The sequence below is a fragment of the Canis lupus genome, chromosome 1 (genome assembly GCF_003254725.2).
Source record: "Canis lupus dingo isolate Sandy chromosome 1, ASM325472v2, whole genome shotgun sequence".
NCBI lineage: Eukaryota > Metazoa > Chordata > Mammalia > Carnivora > Canidae > Canis > Canis lupus.
This window is the reverse complement of record NC_064243.1, coordinates 7,639,447-7,662,672: the sequence shown is the minus strand read 5'-3', so window position 1 is coordinate 7,662,672 and position 23,226 is coordinate 7,639,447. Positions and strand designations below refer to the sequence as shown.

General features: G+C 38.1%; 1 long non-coding RNA gene across 3 annotated transcripts in view; it reads right to left on the bottom strand.

Moving 5' to 3' along the window:
• LOC112643982 (uncharacterized) overlaps positions 1–16,348 on the bottom strand; it is a 40,493-nt gene extending 24,145 nt beyond the window's left edge. The window contains exons 1-2 of one of the 3 annotated variants that reach the window (XR_007411695.1): positions 14,450–16,348; positions 2,881–2,992 (exon numbers count right to left, since the gene is read on the bottom strand). This is a non-coding gene — a long non-coding RNA (uncharacterized LOC112643982). Of the gene's footprint in view, positions 1–2,880; positions 3,698–7,657; positions 7,865–14,449 lie in introns of those variants that run through there. The other 2 variants (XR_003126026.3, XR_007411694.1) reach the window with 2 other exon arrangements.
• Positions 16,349–23,226: the final 6,878 nt, after the last annotated feature.

The window sequence follows — 23,226 nt, the reverse complement described above, 5'->3', positions numbered from 1 at the left end:
ATATAGACCAGAATATCATCAGATTTGCTCAGAATCCAGAGCTTAATTATTGCAACCATGTAAAAGAAATGCTAATTACGTAATATAATAAAGGTGCTAATTATCTTTACAATGGCAATCGTATTACAATATGTATCAAATTAACATATTTTTTTCTGGAGAGAGACAAAGCGTGAGCAGGTTGGGGGTGGCAAGTTGGGGCAGAGGGAGAGGGAGAGAAGAATCCTAAGTAGGTTCAATTGTGGTGCTCGATTGACCCTGAGATCATGACCTGAGCCCAAACCAAGATTTGGGTGCTTAACCAACTGAGCCACCCAGGCTCCCTAATATGTTATATGTTTTAAATTTACACAATGTTATGTGTCAAATTTATTTCAATAAAAAAAGATTGTATAGGCTGGTCACAAAGTGATAAACAAGTCTATTTCATGTGAGTGTTTTACTTAAGGAACATAAGAGAAATTATTGTTGGATTATTGAAGGGAGTTAATGGAAGAGAAGTTTACTGAGGCCAAATCAAAACCAGCTTGGTTACATGCATTTCTTCTTTTGTTTTTACAAAGCATGTTGCTAGTTATACTCTGAAAATTAGTTCAAGTTGTCCTGGGGCGGATAGTAGCAGACAAGTAAGCATAAATATTAACCGTTCCAGTATTATAGAAATGACAATGTCTTCTCTCAGGGGGTATACATGCCTCTGGCAAAGAGGAAAATTGCCTGGATGGCACATTTTCTTCTTCCAGTATGTGTCTCCAGTAGATGCAAAGGCAAAAAACAAACTCTTGATGGCTGGTTCTGTTCATGTTTAATGGATTTTTTGGAATCCATACCAAGTCTCAAGGATCTTCTGCTATGGCTAATCGTGATACAAACAGGGTCAGGTAAAATCTGATCTTCCCTAGTGGAGCTACGTCTCAGGCCAGCGGGAAATCGCACTCACGTATTCCTCAGGATGTGGGGTCCCTACAGGGAAAGTGTGTGATTTGAAGTCAGAAAGCTTTTGCTTCAAGTCCCAGCACTGTCCTTTGCCAGTTGTATGAATTTGGGCAATTTATTGAATTTTTCTGCACGTCGGTTTACTCATCTGTAAAATTGGACTAATAGTTTCTCCACAGATGGTAAAGCATGATGTCCAGTCAGGTAAAGTCCAGTTAGGTAAAGCATAACCCAGCCTCATTCCCATGTTTGCGTGGGGGTCATTCTTGGCTCTCCTTTTGTTCTCACACCTTTCCCAAACCTGTTTGAGGGAAAAGTCTCTGACTGTTGTGTGCTTTTGCTGGGGGTTGTCTTGGGTATTGTCTGGGTGTTCCTCAGAATCTACTCAGTCTCCACCGTTCTCTACCCTGCACTGTCTCATCAATCCATCTTTCTCTGGCTGCATGGAGGGATGCTGTTTCCCCTGGCCTCTTGTCAGGCTTGGCCAATGTATGGCGTTGGTAGAGCTGAGCTGAAAAGAATTCTGTTATCTCAGGAACAAAAGGGCTCCTGGTCAGCCTTTCCCCCAGGGATCTGGTGACATAGTATTTTAATACCTATTGCCTGATAAGTATTATGTATCCATATTGTCCTTCATCACTAAAAGAATCAAACCAAAATTTAGGACTGAATAATGGTCAACAAGATATATAATATGTGTAATCTCTAGGCAGGTGACATATATGTACTGGAATTTATAGAGGTGATCTTCCTCATGGGTTAGAGGAGAAAGTTTTCAGAGTGATGCTTCCATCACAGTTACTACAAAAGACCAGCTTTGTCCATTTTCTTTCAAAATAGTTTCCTAATTAAGATGATATGGCTTGATGACAAAGTGATAAACAAGTCCGTTTCAGTGAGTGTCTTCCTTAAGTAGGGAACATCAGGGCTCCCTCTCTTGCCGTGAGGTCTCCTTCTCTTGGCAGATGCCCTATTCTTGCTTATTGGGTCCCCCTACTTTATAAATATCCCTTTTGTGGAACTCTCCTGTGTTACCTGTGACCGTTTTCTGTGCCCTGTCTTTCTGATGGTCCCTGACCCACTGAGAGAAAGGGTGGGTTGACTCTGCCACCCTCTCCGTGCACTCTGCAGACATCATAACTAGGGCAGTAAATGTACCCTGCTAGCAGCTCCAGAATGAACGAATGGTTCTCAAGTCTGGTACAGAGTTGAACTGCAGAAAAGTCTGTTTTCTGAGATCCCAGTGAAGTTGGATAGATTTATTTATTTCTGGAAAGTTTGGAAATTTAATGAGAACTCTCCTTCTGTGACATTTCATAGCAAGGAGTCAGTTATTAAAACCAAAAACAACACAAAACCAGAACTGGTAGAAAAATGGAAGAGCTCTGATAATTTTGTATGTGGTTGCCAAGATGGATGTGATAGATCGATGCAATCATTTCAATTGTCTTCTTGGAATAGAGTAATTTTTATACTCAAATGGATCATGTAATAGCCTATATTTATAACAAGTATTCCTCAATGTAATCCATTTGTTATTCTGTATTCTGGTGATTTTAGTCATATACGTTACATTTGATCATGAAAAACAAATACACCCAAATTACTGAAACCCAAGAAACAAAGAGTTTTTAAAAAATCTTCCTTCTAAACTCATCTCTATTTTACAGGTGATTTAAAACTTAAGTATTCAGTAACAGAGAGCAGTTATAAGTATAATCTTAAATATTTATTTGACTTTATGACACTTATGTTAGGTATTTTTAGAATATTTGACATTAAGATTAAAGTTAATATATAGTTTCTGACAATACATCAACTAAGGCTTAGAGTATTAATCAGCTATTGTGATACTAACAACTTAATCACTATTAATCTATCAAACACAAAATCTTTGCTGAAATGATTTTAATTATGACAGAGTAAAAATAGATCTCCACTCACCTTGTCGTGGTTGGGAGAAGATATCTACCCTACAATTAACACTGGTTGTGCCTTTTTCTAGCCCTCTGACTTTGAGCAAGGGACTCCAGTTTTTAGGCTTCCGTTTCCCCATCTGCAAAATAATGAAACGATAACTGGTTATAAGTTCTCCACAGGGTTATTTTAAGCTTTAACAATGCTAGTGCTTTGAAAAGCGTAGGATGTCAACCTTGAGGGTGTATGTCATTTTATTTCAAAAGTTTTCTTCTGAATTGCAGAAGACCTTTTTTTTAATGTAATGGGGAAAATGAGTAGAAAATAAATATGTGAAAAAATAAAAATTTCTTCTTGTCCTAGCTTGTTCAGCATTTCCTTTAATATGGGGAATGGGCCTTTGTTAGTGCATAGGAGTATGTGACAATTCACAGAAGAATTTGTTGCTATTTGGATGGGTTAGTTCTCCTGTGGATTTAATTATAGCAAAAGCATCAATATTTTCAGCTTGAGAAGGGATGATTTTTATCCTTTTTGGCACAGATGACAGATTTGTGTTATCTTTCTTTCTTAATGTTGTATAATCCCAGAATAGGGAGCAAATATCTAAATTTGTTGCCTCTGCATTTTAGGAGGACACTTAACTGGATCTAAAACTTTCTCTTTGGGTGATATCTTAAGGTGTACATAGACCCAGTATATATTTAAAATTTATAGTTAAAGTAATCATCATCTCAGAATTTTAGAATTTAAAGGTAACCATCCTCCTCATCAGAAAACTGAGATCTGAGATGCATTACTTGCACAGTTCAATAGTGAACCAACCAGTGGTGGAGAGGACTAGAGCTTGGGCCTCCCAATGATCAGATCAGCACTGTTTTTATTTTTATTTTTTAAAAGATTTATTAATTTATTTTAGAGAGAGAGAGATTGAGCATGTGGTGGGGGTAGGGGGGGTGGGGCAGAGGGAGACAGAATCTGAAGCAGATTCCATGCTGAGCATGGAGCCTGACATGGGGCTTGATCTTCCTGAGATCATGACCTGAGCCAAAATCAAGAGTCAGATGCTTAATCCACTGAGCCATCCAGGCACCCCTTGGCACTCTTTTTAATATTTATTCATTCATTCTGTGAGCCCATCAATAATTCCCTCTAATTACTACTATAGAGAGACATGCAAGTACTTATAGGTTACTTCCTTCTAGCAGAAAAGATGCAATATATTTCAATATATGCATCAGAGTAAAAAATTATCAATTTTTACTCATTTTCCTATTACCCTATAACCCTGTTTTATTTATTTTGAGACTTTTATAGTAAGGGCATTCTGGTACAGTAGTCTAGGCTCTCATCCTCTCGTTCATACAACTGAAGGACATTAGAGTTTACACTTTATTATTGTTTTCCCAGGACTTAGTTTCAATGGCTGGTGCATGAGAGGTTTTTCTGTCTGTCTGTCTTTCTTTCCCTTCCTCCTTCCCTCTCTCCCCTCCTTCCCTTTCTCCCTTTCTCTCTCTCTTTCTTTCCTTCCTTCCTTCCTGAAAGGCTTATCTTGTTCACTGATTCCATACGTCCACCTGTCCATATATCAAGGAAACTTGGAAGATATAGTTCTATAGGTAAGATACGAGGTTGGGAATACCACACAAAGTCAAGTTTAGGAAGCTGAGGTGAAAAAAAATTTAAATTATTTCCTAAAATCCCACTTCTCCTAAAGTGAGGAATGAATTAAGGGAGGACCAGCATTTTGACCACTTCATCCATGCAGCCCTAACTCGGTGCTTTAGCTACTTTATTCATGGCTATGTATCCAATACTTAATAGTGCACCTGCCACATAGTGATCTTCTAACAAATATCTCTTGAATAAACAAGACTTCTCTTTTGTCTACTTCATGAAATTAGTGCTGCTTCAATATCATCCCAAACAGTGAATCATGCAATTTTTAAAGTGTTGGCAATTACTTTAACATCATTAGGTACTCTAGTCTATTTCCCTCAAAATGTTTTCTCATAATTATTTACTATTACTTCTATTAATTTTTTTCTGTACACTTTCACAAATATATAATGTAGTCTGTAGGAAAATATGAAATCTCTTATGAGTTTAATAAGTAGTTAACAGAATTTTAGGGGCACCTGTGTGGCTCAGCAGTTTAGCATCTGCCTTCGGCTCAAGACGTGATCCTGGAGTCCTGGGATGGAGTCCCATATCAGGCTTCCTTCATGGAGCCTGCTTTTCCCTCTGCCTGTGTCTCTGCCTCTCTCTCTTTGTGTCTCTCATGAATAAATAAATAACGTCTTTAAAAAATACACATTTCGAAGGATGGTATAATGAAAAGATGATAAGGTTTTAAGTGAGAAAAATTTGAGTTAGAATTTTTAAGTTTGCGTTTTACTAGGTTTGTGGCTTGGGGACTATTAGTTGCTTTTTTACAGCTTTGCTTATCCCAAGAAATGTTTTCAGAATTAAATAAGTAAAATCATGTTGGTGAAATCCTTGGCAGGGGGCCTGGCATGGTGGAAGCAACCATTTGTACTCCTTTACATCTGCCTTTATCCATCTACTAGACCTCTATCTGAGACAGTGACTAAATTCATTGATACAACTTTGACAAATACTTGGTTTTTATCCAACCAAGTTGGGATGAACACATGCATTGCTGTTCCGTTAATCACTCTTAAAAAATGCCTAGCGATCAAAGCTTTGCTGTGTCTATTGTTTTGTTGTCTCTATTGCTCTGCAAAGAAAATAGGATGAAAATAATGGCCTTCGCTGGAACCAGGCTAAGACAGTGTCGACATCTACATAACCTGCAATATTTTTGAAGACAGAGAACAAACAAGATACAGGTTACTGCTCAGGTCAGTGATCACACTCCTAGAGCTCATTCCATGGAGGGAGATTTTCTGTGATGGAAACAGTGCCTTGAGCATGATGCCCCTCCCCTCCTCCTGCACTAGGTAATGCTCTCTCTGAACCAGTGTTCTAGAGGTACAGAATTTGAACCACAGCAGAATCCTCAAAGAGCATCATGAATTTAAAGTTGCAGGTGCTGTCAACACAGTTTTCAAGTAAACAATGCCCATGTCCATCACTGTGCAGCTCATCATCTATTTAGAATCATCTTGGAACTCAGCCTTGTCAGGTGCCAGCTGAGGTCTTGCTACATTAGTGATTGTGAGTCTCCCAGATGCCATTTTGAATTACCAGGTACCATTCTATGTGTTTAAAAGTGAAGTGTGGTTCACATAGTTAAATGATCCATCTTGAATATTCCTCAGCCATTAGAAACGACAAATACCCACCATTTGCTTCAACGTGCATGGAACTGGAGGGTATTATGCTGAGTGAAGTAAGTCAATTGGAGAAGGACAATCATCATATGGTCTCATTCATTTGGGGAATATAAATATGGTGAAAGGGAATAAAGGGGAAAGAAGAGAAAATAAGTGAAAATATCAGTGAGGATAACAGAACATGAGAGACACCTAACTCTGTCTGGGAAACGAACAAGGGGTAGTGGAAGGGGAGGTGGGTGGGGGGTTGGGGGTGATTGGGTGATGGGCACTGAGGGGGGCACTTGATGGGATGATCACTGGGTCTTACGCTATATGTTGGCAAATTGAACTCTGATAAAAAAAAAATGATCCATCTTGTTAACTTGATTCTCTGAGATGAAGTGCAGGTCATAGCAGAATCTACTCAATCTACTCAATCTACCCTGGCTTCTAACTAGTTAGGTTTTTCATTCAGACCTAGTACCAAGTTCAATGGCTTATACATATATGTATTTTAAAAGACTTAATTTATTTATTCATGAGAGACACAGAGAGAGGCAGAGACATAGGCAGAGGGAGAAGCAGACTCTTTGCAGGGAGCCTGATACAGGACTTGATCCCCAGACCCTGGATCAGGCCCTGAGCCAAAGGCAGATGCTCAACCTCTGAGCCACCCAGGCATCCCAGCAATTCTTTATATTAAAACATTTTCAACTAAGAAGTTCATTTCCAGTTAGGTCATGCCTTTAGTGTTTATTGCTTAAACTAACATGTGAATGAGAGATTTAAAAAATCCCTAATTTAAAATAGTAATCTGGAGGACCCCGTGCTTCTAAAATTTGTTCATAAATCCTACAGTTTATAGTTCCCTCTGATGGGTAATGTAAAGTAGAATATATATATATATATATATATATATATACACACAAATATTTTCTATAATTATATATATGTATATAAATATATTTTCTACTTTACATTATATACTACTTTTTACATTACCTCCTGGCAGGTAGGTAATAGTAAATAATATACAGAGTATATAATATATAACACATATAGTATATATAATGTAAAGTAATAGTATATAATGTAAAGTAGAAAATATACTTTCTACATATAAAGTAGAAGATATTTTCTACATGATATATTATTTTTCTATTTTACATTGTATACTATTACTTTACATTATGTATATATTTTATACCATATATATACATATATATGTATTTCACACTGTGATATTGCCTGTCGTTTCTCTAATTTAAAATGGCTTGGTGTATGAGAGAAAGAAGAGTTAACCTTCCATTTATGCTCTTTCTCAGATTACAGAGTAGATACAGGGAGAACAACAGAGTAAGACTATCCATGAGAACAAGGCTGACTTATTTTTTGAAATCTTACAGAGACCTTGGATGTTCTGGGGAAACAAGGAGCCAGAAAAAGATGAGGTTTTGGAAAAAAAATCAGTGGGTTGAATCAAGATGTAAACAAAAATAGTAAACCAGTCATTGCATTTTCACCTTTAAATGGAGTATGTTGGATCAGCTTCTCTGTGAAACATTTCTACAATCGTACCCTTCTCAGTTCGACGGCAGCAGTTCAGGCTGTAGTGAGAGGTATGTGGAAGGACCATAGGGAAGAAGATATACAACTTGAGGTTTAACCACCGGAAAGCCAATAAATAATTGTCAAAAGCTATAGCAGGTGATCTGTTTAATAAAGAGAGAATTGGGGATTTCTTTTTTTTTTTTTTTAAGATTGTATTTATTTATTCATGAGACACACACACACAGAGGCAGAGACACAGGCAGAGGAAGAAGCAGGCTCCATGCAGGGAGCCCGACATGGGACTCGATCCCGGGTCTCCAGGGTCAGGCCCTGGGCTGAAGGCAGCGCTGAGCAACCCGGGCTGCCCTGGAGATTGTTTTTGATGAGAGTGTTTGTGTATTTCCGTAGCCTCAGGGTTCTGTGTCCTGGGAATCGAAGAACATTCTGACTTTACATAATGGCAGAGCAATCCGTTTAGAGGAGACAAAAATCCTTTTAGAATGAACCGCGTGCAAATAGGGCCGCCCCACAGATGTCACCGGGCCTCCTCCTCGGTGCTCCCGGCCGAGGCCCGGCACCTGCAGGCCTGCCCGTTCTCTCTCTGGGAGCCTGGTAAGACCCGAGCGGGCAGGCCCAGATGTCCGGGCCTGGCCCTGGCCCCCCAGTCCCCTGGCCCCCCGCCAGCCACTGTGAGGCCTGACAACTGTTACTTTTTACTTGCAACCACTCTGAGCTTAAGGAAACTGCAGCAAGGGTAGTAATCTCTGCTCTAACAGTTGGTTTGGCATAAGGGACTATTCTTAGGGAACGTTTCTTCTCTTTCAACTGAAAAATTGCAACTGGCATCACTACTTTTGATTTCAGGATGCTCTCAGCTTCTGCCCCGAAACCCTGTCATGCAACAATACAGAAGCGTTTAATCAAGATCGTGCACCGAACTTCGTAAGGGTGATTTCATAAGTATATCCAGTTTTTTTTTTTTTTTTTTTTTTTTTTTTTTTAAGTGGAGCCATGAAATGAAATTCTGGTTGTTCAGGACCGGCTCTGTCAAGGGTGGCGGTCACTGCTGAGCTTCTGATCAGTCTTCAGTAATAACAGTGAAATTGCCTGGCTGTGACCCCCCTACCAGAGCTGTGTTTCCCTTGTTGTTGACGTTCTGTCTGTGGAAGGCAGACCTGGATCGTCTGAGGTGTGACATTAAATTAGGTGACAGTGCTGCCAGAGGAGCCAAAAGGTAGGATGTCAGCGAGTGCTGCGGGACGGCCTGGGAGGAGTATCAGAAATGAACCTTTTCATTTTCCAAGCATGGAGCTCCAATCAGACGACTGTTGTGAATGCCTATGAAAATCGTAATTTGTAATTCTGGGCACCTTGAGCTAAATCCTATAAAAGATTTCTCTTCATTTTTTTTCTCCCTCTTCTCAAATGTTGTGGTTACCAAGGGAGATATTGGGATAAGAAGGTAGGTGAGACCAAAGAGCAAGAAAATCTGCATGATCAGGTTGTCTTTACTATAAATCCAAAGAGCCCTTGGAAAGAATCAAGTTTGGCTAACTTATGATGATTTGGAGACATGTTACTAGCGAATTGAAGTTTTAAATTTTTCAGTAGAATACTTGGGGTCATGTGAACAGGAATTGACAACTACAGTAGCACAAATAAAATGCAGGCCTCTTACGACTTTCTATTTTGTTCTATTTGATGTCATAGCATCCTTGAGAGGCATGTTCCAGGACCCAGAGGTGTAAGACACAGAGGACTGTGCTGTCCTCTGCTTTCCTAAAAAAGCAATTTGTTCTACATTACTGATCTTTAGTGATTTTTAAATTTTTTACTACTTTTCTTAAGATAGAAATCTTATTTTTATCTGATAGGGTCATCAGTGCTTCGCCATATGCATTCTCTTCCTTGGAGGTTGTAGTTACTCTTGTCATTGCCCATTTGAGTGATTCCCAAATCCATGCCTGGGCTCACATCAGACCCCCCAGGCCTTCCTTCCATCCGAGCCCTTCCATGGACATATCCACCTGCTCTGTGGATTGTCCACCATTTTTATGTCTCTAGGCTTCATTCCCAATGGGCCCTTCAGTCTTCAGTGCTGTTTCATGGCTCCTGTGTTGTTAGAGATCCTGCCTATCTTGAGGCACATCAGCATAACAGAACCTATCACCAGGTTCAGGTGGTATTCAAAGTGTTTGTTAGTCGGTGTGGCATGGGTATCTGTCACTAGGCAGAGCTGACACGAGCCTGTATGCTGCTGGGCAGCATGGTTGGATGTCAGCTCTGAGTATCACACTCTTTGACATTTGTGTTTGCAAATCTGTCTCCCCTACGACACTTGTCATACTGAAGTTCTCTGATGTCTGGGCCTTGCTCGCACTTTAAATCCCAATCATGTTCAAAGTGATTGGGTAACTAAAATGTTCCTTGAGTGAATAAATCATCTTTTTTTTTTTTTCAGTGCTTTGTTTCCATTCATCTAGCCTTATTTCACATTTATTGCTTGGATGTCATATTCCTCTGGTGACTTATGTTGGCCCTTTCTGTATATCAAATTTGTCTCTCCCTCTGTTTCAGCAGCTTAATGTTACAAACTTCAAGCTGTTGTTCTAGATTAAAAGGATAATGTTGAATGATAATTATATCATCTGATCAAATTAGCTACAAAAATCTATCTTACAATCAAATTCTAAAAAAAAATAACCTTTTATATCTATATTAAGTAGCAAAAGCCAAGGGTGGAGCTCTGTAATACTTTAAAAACATTTTCTCTCTTTAAAAAAATTTTATAGGGCAGCCCCGGTGGCGCAGCGGTTTAGCGCCGCCTGCAGCCCAGGGCGTGATCCTGGAGACCCTGGATCAAGTCCCAATTCAGGCTCTCTGTATGATGCCTGCTTCTTCCTCTGCCTGTGTTTCTGCCTCTCCCTCTCTCTGTGTCTATGAATAAATAAATGAAATCTTAAAAAAAATTAAAAAAAATTTATATCAACCCATTGACCAAGATTTTTAGGGTAGGCTAGTATATCTAGCTGTATGTCTATATTATTATATTATTTTCTAGTTTGTGTTTATCAATACATTCCCAAAAACACTATTTTAAGTGTCCTATTGAAATCAAGACATGGCATGCCTATAATACTGTATTTTAAATCTTGAACCTACAAGCTTAGTTATCATAGAAATAGTAAAAACAGGACTCTGAGATAATGGGGCTCTGGAAGATCTTTCCTCCCTAGGGGACCAGGGTCTCTCCTTATTTGAATCTAGAGTGTATTGCTATGCATAGGCCCTTTAGATAGAAGACCCCTGGCTTCGGGTGTCAGTGTGGTGGACATTTGAGAATATCACTTGCCCAAGCAGGAAACCTTAACATAACACGTAAGGCTGAAAGGCTTGGTAACTGGGACGATAAACTCAAGGAGTCAATGAGCAGGGTTGAGTGCACACAGCAGGAAAAGCAGGAGTGTGAAGGAATGCAGCTCGTGTCGAGGAAGAAAATTTATTTATAACTAGATTGTGGGATCAAGCATCTCCATGGCGTTTCACTCTGGTCCAGACAGATGCCATGCCTCTCCATGACCTAACTTTTCTCTACTGGACAGTGATGATCCACCATCCATTTTGGCTGTGATTGAACACATGCACAGCCTTTTTGAAATGACTTCTCCATTGGGATCATAAAGGACTTTCCATTCTTAGATGTGTTTTTACTCAGAGAGAGAAAAAGTATACCTGTAGAGCAAGTTCAACTGTGGGCCTCCCAAAGTCCTCCTCACCCATGGATTCTGACCCATTCTTGCCTTCCAGGGCACCAGGCCGTTTTCCCTGTGCCTTTTTGCAAGAGTTATAGAATGCAGAAGCCAACCTTGTGTAGTAAATGCTAAATGTGTTGCACAGAGTTTTCAGTTAGGTCTGCTTTATTTGATTTTATTCTCGATACTAAAAAAGCACCTTAAACATGACCCTCGAAAAAGTGCCTTAACCTTTGGAAAACATGTCTAGAAGCAGAGGAAATTAAGGCATCCACAGGATCCCCTTGAGCAGTGACAGAAACCTGAACTGTGAAGACTCTGACAGCGCTTGCTGGTTACCATGGTGAGAGAAGGCCTTCTTGTTTATAGGCCATGAATGGGATGTTTATGCTCCTCAAGGTTTTAAATTAATTGTTTTGTGCACATCTCCTTCCTCCTACATAATGTCAATGTGTTGAACCAGTGCATAACCCTTACGTAAAGACTGGTGGGCAGGTTCCTTAGGACAAATGAGGATTCTCCTTCCACTTATCTAAATTCTGGGTGTATAGTAACTGTGCTATGTATCATTATTCTATCTCAAGTATATGTTTGCCAGCACCTCCAACCATTTCCAATATTTTCTTGTAAAATAATATGTATCCTGTGGCCTGACTTGCAATACAAAACCGTGGAATTAATGCTAGCCGACTGTGGAAGCCTTGCGTGTGATGAATAGGGCACTTAGAGTTGATGTACCTTGTACCTTCATTTCAAAGCTGTGCTTTTGTACCATAAAACACATTTACTATGCAAAACCAGTTTTTACATCCTGATTTTTCATTGCTCTTTGGGATAGCCTATGAACATTAAACAGTTCCTCGCTTTCTTTTTTCTCAGGGCTGATAATTATTTCGCTCTCTCTCCCTAAAGTCAACGCTAACGTCTTTTGAGCAAGTGGTCCCTCTATGATATCACCTTTGTATGAGTACGTGAACATCATCTCAACCATATCACACACTAATTTCTTTTCCTTTTTTCTTATCATGTGTTAAAGAAAAATAATGAGAGGATATTAATAATAAAGGCAGTATTGAAATGAGCAGAACCAACTATGCTACAATTATATTGTTATCACACAATTGCATTTTTTTCTTATTTTACCATTAAGGCATGTATCATTATTTGTGGGAGCAAAAAAAAACTTATAAGGAATATACAGGGATCTGTTTTAGTCTCTGGTTTCAAAGACTAGGAGTACTTACCACATGATGATCTGCTCAATTGGTGAGAAAAATACCTAAAATCCTTACCTTCTGGGAGTGCCTGGGCAATTTGTTAAGAGAAGTATAGTAAAGAGTTTTGGCTTCAGTAGAAGCTATTTGCTGGTGATTAAAGAACATTCAACTATCAACTATCAACTATCAACTAACAAACCTTATCATAATTTATGGTCCTTAACAACTAATGATCTACTCTGTAACCAAGGATAAACTTCTCTTATAGGTGTAATACTTTATATTTCAGAGTCTTGTTAACTGTGCACCTGGTGAATTGTGTTGGGAAGCAAAGCCAAGAAAGAGAAAGTAAACTCTGTTAAGTGCTGAGCCACTAATTATTCCTGATAACTTTTCTTATTCTTCCCATAATTATATAACTGCTGGTTCCTAGTCGCCAAGGTTAAGAATTATGTTTCCTGTACTCTCTGGCAAAGAAGGGGAGCCATATTCTGGCCAGCTTGGACTTCTGACCAGCAGGACTGCAGATGAGGGAGTAAGCTTCCTTGGACCAGGGATGAAGCCAATCCTCTAAGGATGGCTGAACAACAAGCCCAAATAAGGTGCTCGTGTCCCTGGCATTGTGAAATGACCGTACCAGCTGTGGACTCCTTTCAACCAGAGTATTAGGTGAGGGAAGAAAAAGAGATTCGATCATGTTTAAACCATTGTTATTCCAATTCTCTATCAGCCATATCTAATCTTACAAAAAAGATTCAAGCAAAAATAAGTAGCAGAAACATAATGAAATAGAGAATTAGACTGTAAAGGTTGACATTCAGTAAAAAAAAAATACATTTGGTGAAAGAAAAGCAAGATATGTTTTTCTTTCTTTTTTTTTTATTGAAGTATAGTTGGTACCCAATGTTCCATTAGTTTCAAGTGTAAAACATAGTGATTCAGTAACTCTAGACATTATGCCGTGCTCACTGCAAGGGTAGTTTACCATGTGTCCCCATACAACACTATTACTATACCATTGACTATATTCCCTAAGCAAGGTGTCTTGTTCAACTGTGTTTCCGCAATGCCAGAGGTAGAAAGTAGGGGCTTGAATAATGTTTGCTAAAGCTTTTGTTAAGATAAACCTGTAGGTGAATTAAGAGGATCTTACCATTCCCACATAGTGGAAATATAGAGGGATTGAAAGGCCATCATGTTCCTATAGTTCCTGTCAGAATACTGCTCCTAGTATCTCAAGAAAAAAACAAAGCTTTGGGGGGTTGTTCTTAGTGCTATTTGCAAAACCTAACTCCCCAAATTAAACATTGTAATAATAGCAGCAGCAGCAACCCCAACAATAAATAATATGTGTTAACCCAACAAATCAGGAAGAGTAGAGAGTACATTTGTTTCCCTGGAGAAATTGAGTAAAAGCTTTCCTTGTGGAATAGAAAGTGCAGAATGATTGTTAATCTTGATAATCTACTCAAAGGAAACTAGTCTTCAGAGACTAATATTTCAAACTAAGGGAAAACAGGCTGCCAGAAACAAGGGCAAAGGAAATCCCTCCACATGATCGTCAATTTGGAACACAATTTATGAAAATATCTTAAGATGGGCATGCTTTTGAGTTACAGTGAATGAATTTTAATTGGAGATGGAGCAATTAATTATAATCAAAACTCAATGATGCATTATCTACTAAGATATCAAAGAAATAATTTAATTTAACAAATACTTATTGAGCACTCTGCTAAGATTTATGAACGAGACAAATAAGGCAACATATTGTCTCTGCTCTTAAGTGACTTACCCTCTGAAGAAAACGCCTTGTATTTGCAAATGCAGTTTCTGGAGGAGAGAGAAGTGGAACAAGACAAGAAAGCTAGTTATCACTGTTTCTATAGGAATTTAGGACCTCCTCTAAAACGGAGAAATATGTAATCATGTTGGGTATTGTTTGGGTAAGTGTGAACTCTAGTAATCCTTAATGCTTTGCTAATAACTATAATGCATGTGTTATGACTTTTTCAGTTGCCTGAGATAAAAATTAACTCAAACTTTCCTTGGCAAAAAAAGAATATGAATATGATGACTGCTGAAAATAAAATAACTGCCTTGTTTTCATAGCTTGCAGTTTGCAAGCAAACCAAGATTCTTTTCTTTTCCTTCCTTCCTTCTTTCTTTTTTTCCTGAGTACAGAACTTCAGAGATGAATCTATTTTGCTTTGCTTCATGTGTGCAACCCTCACTGAAGGTAGGTAGAGTACTCCTGTCTTTTTCATCCCTGGGCAGGGTTGGTCCCAACCAGACTCAGCATGCTGGGCAGTATTTTTTCGGAATAAGAGAAGTGGATTTCCTAAATGAGCTAATTCTAGGTGGACACATCCACACCTTCTTATGTTCCCCAAAGTGTGGTTGACTATTCAGGAAAAAAAAATTGGAAAACGAGTGAATTTTTTAGTAGGTAGAAGATGGAATGAACAGAAAACAAAGATAATCTTTTAATCTCTTCTTACATATCAAAGGTCATAATGCTGAAGAGAAAGGACAATATGAAAACTGAATACCTGATTAGATGGATGATTTTAAGGAATAGGATTTTAAAAAATTGTTTGTAGTAATTGCGAGGCTTAGGGCAGTAATTCCTAAAGTGTGTTTTCCATGTGATATAATATGATAGAAGCATTCCATTGTCTGACATATATTGCAAACATTGTGCATTATATTCTTCTATTCAGACTTTCCAGTACATATTACTATGCCAAAGACTGAAGTGTTTTAGAGTAAATAAGCCCATTTTACACGGTTTAAAAACACCATTTATTATATTCAGGGATTTTTTTTTTTATATTTAGGGATTTTAAAAAATGCATACTATAAACATTCCAAACACTGATTTAGGAACAAAGAGGTACAATCCTTATCAAGAGAACCTGAAATGGAATTTGAACTGGAATGAGAAAAGGTTAAAACTTCTTTATAAAACCACAAAATACAGAGGATATAAGTTAGAGCATTATCACGAAGGGGCAATGAGGAATTCAAGGGCCCACTTTATCTGGAAACCGTCAGATGTTTATACACTAACTAGTAGGATATGAGTAATGATTAACCACAGAGATGTAAATATAATTCCAGGCATCCTATTAAACATAGGATTTCTGCATGCTTGTTGAAGGAAAGATGACTACCTTGAATCATGTTGGAGCAATAAGTATTAGTCACTCCAAATTAAGCTCATTTCCTATATAGATTAGTAAAATCTCTTGAACATTACCTGTGTCCAGATTTTAGTAAGGTGTGTGTTGTGGACTGAATTGTGCTTGCTCTCCCCTGCAAAGAGATAAGAAGTTCTAACCTGTGTACCCTAGCAGGTGACCTTCTTTGGAAGTAGAGCCTTTACAGAAGTAATCCAGTTAAAATGAGATCATTAGGGTGGACCCTAATCAAAAATATTTTTGGTGTCCTTCTAGAAAGGGGGAAATTTGGACGCAGAGACAAACACACACACAGGGAAGATGACGTGAAGACAGGCAAGGAGAAGATGGTCATGTGATCGTAGCATTGCATTAAAAAGCCAAGGAAGGCCATGCATTCCCTGCAAACACCAGAAGCTAGAAGAAGCAAGGAATGAGTCTCCTCTAGAGTTGTCAGGAGCATAATCTTCCTGACACCTTCATTTTGGACTTTACCCTCCAGAACTGGGAAGCAATATGTTTATATTGTTTTTGGCTACCCAATTTTCTTACTGTGTTACACTAGCCCTAGGAAACTAACATAGCTTATGGCAAGGTCATGACATCAGAGTCTTTGATCCCTTCATGTCATCTCTTCCGCTATATATGGATGACAACTAGCACTCCCAGAACATGGAGACTTGTTTCAGCTGTTGTTTGGCCAACACTCTCAGGAGTCACCAGTACCTAAGCAGCACCCACTCAGTACCTTTGGTTTCTGGGGCCACACTTTAACCAAGGCATGCCTCCTGCTTGCCTTTGGCTTGTCCAGTTTGACACAACGAAAGTGCCTATAACCTTTACAAATGATCTCATACTAATTTGTGTAAGGTAATACATTAAGAATCTTCAGAAGGCACTGCATGTGCTGGAAAATCATCAAAAACAAGTGATGTTAAATTTAATAGGGATGGATATGAAAAACTCTATCTGTATTCCAAAGGTAGGTTCCAGAACTCACATCTCAGATGTTATCTGATGCTCTTGGATTTATACTGGGAAAATCTATTTGTCTTTGAAGTCGCTCAGCTTTTGGCTTGTTTCTGATGGACAGGAGGACTTCTGCTGGAAAATTGGGCTTGATGCAAAAGTCCACTGCAGCAGTAATCCAGCTGTGTTACTATGTGTGTCCTTTTTTATTTTTTTAAGATTTTATTTATTTATTCATGAGAGACACAGAGAGAGATAGAGGCAGAGACACAGGCAGAGAGAGAAGCAGGCTCCATGCAAGGAGCCTGATATGGGACTCGATCCTGGGTCTTAAGGATCATGCCCTGGGTTGAAGGTGGCGTTAAACCACTGAGCCACCCAGGCTGCCCTGTGTATCCTTCTTTTGACCAGAATGCACACACAGCCCTGCCTTTTCATGCACTGCATTTGGGCTCAGAGTGGGCCCATTCTGTACATTTTTGAAATGTTGACCTAAAATCCTTTTAGTTAATATGGAGAGGTTTTGGCAGCATAGATAATTTTGTTAGATATATTTCAAGGAATTTGAAAAAAAAATCTATCCAAAAAAATAATGGGACACTTAATGAGAAAGGAATGAGGATAGTTATTATAATGTAATGAGTCAAAGAGCAGAGGTCAATAACTTAGATGAGTCAGACTGAGTTCCTCAGGCCCACTGTTTGACAGCAACCGTGACAGTTTTTAGATCTTCTTAACTAGTGCTCCTGCATTTAAGCAGCATTCTGCTAATGTCTTTCTTTTATTCTTGTTCAACTCCTCTTTGGTTAGTGCAATAGAATACCGTTTACAAGGAAGCAGTCTTTTATTAACAACAAATGTTGCTGTACTACTTCCCAGAAAGAGTACTTTTTTTTTTTGTTAACAATACCCTTTCATATTATTGATATATATTTATTGAACATCTGTTAAGTCCAAGACACTAGAGATACAAATATGTTTAATCCACTTGAGGATATTACCATTTCGAATGGGAAATGTTACCCATATTACTTAAAAACAATACAAGGTAGTATATAAAATACATGTCATGGTTGGTACAAATAGTACCAACCATGGTACAGATAGTAAGTGCTATGATATTCTAATGAATAATTGTTGCATCTGGTCATAGCTGGGGAATATGTTCTCAACTGGATCCTGATAAAAAGAATCACAGTTTTTATGTAAGTGGAGATAAAGTGTCAAATTTGCAGAAATTCACTATTCCCATTACCTAATCAATTCTGTCATTAATTTTTAAATAACAAGAGAATATTATTATATTCATGCAGTGGTTTCACAGAAAGCCCCAGAGATTTCAAGATTTGCTAAAATGTTACAGTAATTAAAATTATGTAATCATCATAAGAATAGGCACACAAATCAATAGAACAGAATAGAGAATCCAGAAATATACCCAGACAATATGATCAATTAGTTTTTGGCAAGATTGCTAAAGTAATTCAAATAGGCAATAATAACCATTTTTACAAATGGTGTTGTAACAACTAATTATACATGAGACAAATAAACATCAATCCTTATCTCACCACAGACAAGATTTAACTTGAAATAGGCTATAGATCTAAATATGAAAGATAAAACTATAAAGCATCTACTAGAAAACAGAAGATAAAATCTTTGCAAACTTGGATTATGTAATAATTTCTTAGTGTTCTAAAAGCACTTACCATAAAAGAGAAGAAATGATAATTAAGTGTGGTGGACAACATAATGGTCCCCTCCCAAAGCTGTCCATATCTTAATCCTCTGACCCGCTAAATATGTTAGCTTACATGGTAAAAGGGACTTTGAGATGTGATTATGTTAAGAACTTGGAGATGGGGGAGATTATCTTGGATTATTAGAGTGGTTTCCATTTAATCTAGAGAGAGAGAGAGATGAGTAAGGAAGAGTTGCCAGAGAGTTACAGTGTTCTTGGCTTTGAAGATGGAAGACTGGGACCATGTGCCAAGGAATGTGGGCAGCTTCTGGAAGCTGGGAAAGGCCAGAAAAGTCATCTTTCCCTTTCCAGAAAGGAACAGAACTCTGTCAACCCCTTGGTTTTAGAGTAGTGAGGTCATGTCAGATTTACATACAAAGCTGTAATATGATAAATTTATGTTGTTTTAAGTGACTAAGTTTGGAGTAATTTGTTATAGTACCAAAGTAAACTAATACAGTTGGTCTTCATTAAAATTAAAAACTATTTTTTAAAGTTTTAATTTAAATTCCAGTTAACATACAGTGAAATATTAGTTTCAGGTACACAATTTAGTGATTCAACACTTCCCTACCGCACCTGGTACTCATCACAAGTGCCCTCCTTAATCCCCATCACCTATTTCACCCATCCCCCACTACCTCCCATCTGGTCACCATCAATTTGTTCCCTGTAATTAAGAGTCTGTTTCCTGGTTTGCCTCTCTCTCCCTTTTTTCCCCTTTGCTCATTTGTTTTGTTTCTTAAATTCCACTTATGAGTGAAATCATATGGTATTTACCTTTCTGACTGACTTATCTCACTTAGCATAATATACTCTAGCTCCATCCAGGTCATTGCAAATGGCAAGATTTCATTCTTTTTAATGGCTGTGTAATATTTGAATATATATATATATTTATATATATTTATTTATTTATTTATTTATTTATTTATTTATTTATTTATACCATATCTTCTTTGTGTATGCATCTGTTGATGGACATTTGGGCTGTTTCCATAATTCAGCTATTGTAGATAATGCTGCTATAAACATCAGGGTACATATATCCTTTTGAATTGGTATTTTTGTATTCTTTCGGTAAGTACTTAATAGTGCAATTGCTGGATGATAGGATAGTTCTATTTTTAAGTTTTTGAGGAAACGTCATACTGTTTCCACAGTCACTAAACCAGTTTGCATTCCCATCAATAGTGCATCCCTTTAAAAATTACTTTTTAAAAGATCATTAAGGTGATAGAAAAATAAGTTGCAGACTGGGAGAAAATATATGCATTACATTTCTCTGTAAAGACTTGAGTCTAGAATATACCTATTCTATGTCCGTGTCAACTTTTATAATTAAATAAGATGAAAAACGTGCCAGTTGAAAATGAGCAAGAAAGCTGAACAGAAAATTCACAAAATAAGATATGTAAGTGGCCAGGAAGTACATGGAAAGGTACTTTACTGTCCTTTGCTTGTCAGGGAAGTGAAAATAGAAAACAATTTGAGATAACTCTCTACTCACTCACTGGAATAGCTTAGATTTTCACACTGACAGTCCAAGTTGTTGGTGAGGATGTGAAGCAAATGGAACTCTCATTTATTGTTGTTTGGAATTTTAAACTATCCAGTGTCTATCAACTACTGAGTGGATAAAGAAATTGTGGTACATCTGTTCAATGAACCACCACTTAGCAATAAAAAGGAACAAACCACACACAACATGGATGAATTTCAAAAACTATGCTGAAGAAGGTGGGCACAAAAGAGTACGTGTTGTAGGCACAAAACTCTAGAGAGGACAAATCAAACCTACAGTGACAGAAACAGATCAATGTTTCGTTTGGGGGGCGGTTTGAGGAAGTTCTGTATTTTGATTTTAGTGGAGGTTTAGACTCGAATATACAATATCCTGTGGTTTATAGAGATGTCTGACTCACGAATCAGTTTGTACTCATCAGTGTCTTTCAGCCAACATAAACGAACAGTAAGCACATCTTATGAAAATTGTGGGGAATGATGTGTCTCTCTCCCTCTCTCCTCTTCCCCTTCTCTCTCCCTTCCTCCCTCTCCCACTCCCTCCTCTCCTCCACTCCTCCCCCTCTTTTTGGCATTCTTCATTTGGGTTGTTCATCTTCTTCCTACCAAAATTCTCCTAGGGAAGAAGAATAGCTGGATTAATTCAAGAGAAATACATTCTTTATACAAAGAGAGACAATAATTTTTCATCTGCCTTCCTCAAGAATGAATGGTTTAAAAATGAGGTGTGATGTGGAATCATGGATTATTTATTATCGATGGTGGTAATCATAGATGCTATCACACCCACAACTAAGAAATGCTGTCGCAACCAGCCCTGCCTTGGTGGAACTTGATAAAGTTCTTTTGGTGTGGATTTTTAGCTGTCCTGATTGTCTAGCCCAATTTATCTCTCCTAGAGTTCATATTTAAATTGATGGTAGTTATAATAGTTTAAGGCACATAAGAAATACTACAGTGAAATTTCTAGTGGATTTCTCTTCAATGACCATCTCTAGCACAAATAACATGCAGTATCTTAGTTTACAAAGCGAGCGATCACTTCAGGCTTTTTGCAAGGAGTTGGTTTGGCTTTGAGAACAGTCTGGAAATACCAACTTTCTGCCATTCTGTGGACTGAATTGTATCTCCACTTCCCCTTTCCTCTGAGCCTTCAACTTCAGTGCACACTGGGTTCCTTCTCCTGGCAAAGTCTTATAGCTCTCCCTGCACCCATCATCCGGTCCCACCATGTCTCGACAGAGAACTTGATTATCCCTTCCTCTCCCTTCCCCATTATTTCTCTGTCAACTTGCTCTTTCCAAACAGCAGACCTTTCCTTCCTTAACACCCTCAGAGTTGTCTACATCAGTGTTTTGTTAACTGAGCTGCACACCAGGACCATCTGGGAAGACTTGTCAAAATATATTTTCTCCAACTTTATTATTAGAAATTCAGATAATTCAGATTTTGTAGATATTCCATAAGAATTAGTAACCTTCCTTTTAATGAGATACATTGTGATTCTAAATGCAACTAATACACACATAGATCAGCTTTCACTTTTTTAAATCTCAACTTTCATTCATTCATTCATTCCTTGGCTCAGCTGCTCATCAAACTCATGTCTCTGTTTAGGAATTAAGCAGCTTTTCTGGCTATTTAACAGGAATTTATTTTTAGCCATTTGTCCTGTTATTTGACAAATTTAAAAATACATTAAAATTTGAAACCTTGAAAGACATATTTGGAACACTTTGAAATAGCCAGATACATGTACACAAACAAAAGTACATACATGTTCACTAAACTTTCTGTCACTTGACTTCTATAGAAAAGAACTTTAAAAGTCTATGGAGAGGGAAGCCTGGTTGGCTCAGTCGGTTAAGCATCTGACTCTTGATTTTAGCTCAAGTCATGATCTCAGGGTGGTGAGGTTGAGCCCCTTGTTGGGCTCCATGGTGGGTGTGGAGCCTGCTTGAGATTCTCCCTCTCTCTCTTCTCCTCCCTCCCTGCTTGTGCACTCTAAATAAATAAATAAATAAATAAATAAATAAATAAATAGCTATGGGAGACTTTAATAACATCTTCAAGCATCTGTAGATTTTGAAATTTTAGCTATTTATACATTGGAGTCGCACTGTGACAAAACCCTATACATGCCAGATGTGAGGCTGCAAGTCATAGATTGTGATATGTAGCAATGAAAGATAGGGCTCGTTCTTAATAGAGCAAAGCTGTCTTTCAATAGAGCTTCCAGCACAGGTCCAACTTTTTGGCTGATATCTTTGCAAGCTGTTATTCTCTTATTTTGGAGTACTGTTTTATTCAGAGATGAGTCATGTGGTGTTACTAAAAGAAGTGGCTCCGATGTCGAACAAGCGGAAGGCATATGTGTAACAGCTCTCTTGCCTACACGGTTGGAGTGAGCGATTAATTATTGTCTGTTACTAGACTTCTCACAATGTCTTCTACAACAGGCTCATAGGTGGTTCTATGTAGGTGAATTCAAAGCATTTAGTTGTTATACTCTTTTGATTTGTTACTCTCTTTAAGGCTAACAATTCAGACTTCCCAAATGAGAAGACTGTAATATTTCCCTTCTTAACTTTTTATTGGGTGTCTGATATGCTTTTCTGAAATTCCAAATGGCCTAATTTTTTGCCACCATTTATGTTGAGTATTCCTCATCCATACATCATTCCCACTGGGACTTTTATTTCTTCATTCATGCATTCAACAAAGTTGAGTTGAGTTCTGGGGAATCATTAATGAACCAAACATGTCCTTACATTTGATTTGGTTTTTTTTCTTTTTTAAATAAGATTTTATTTATTTATGAGAGAGAGAGAGAGGCAGAGACATAGGCAGAGGGAGAAGCAGGCTCTATGCAGGAAGCCCAGTGGGGGACTCGATCCTGGGACTCCAGGATCATGCCCTGAGCCAAAGCCAGATGCTCAACCACTGAGCCACTCAGGTATCCCCTTATATTTGATTTGATGAATACTGTGGTTCCCATGATAAATTTGAGCCTTGTTATGCAATGACATGAAATATGACCAATTCAGAAATTTCCTGCCTTTTCAGAGTTATTATTCCATGCCTTACCAGTGAACTCCGTATCTCTTTCCAGTCTTTTTTTATAACTGTAACTCCTTTGGAGCATGTGTTGGG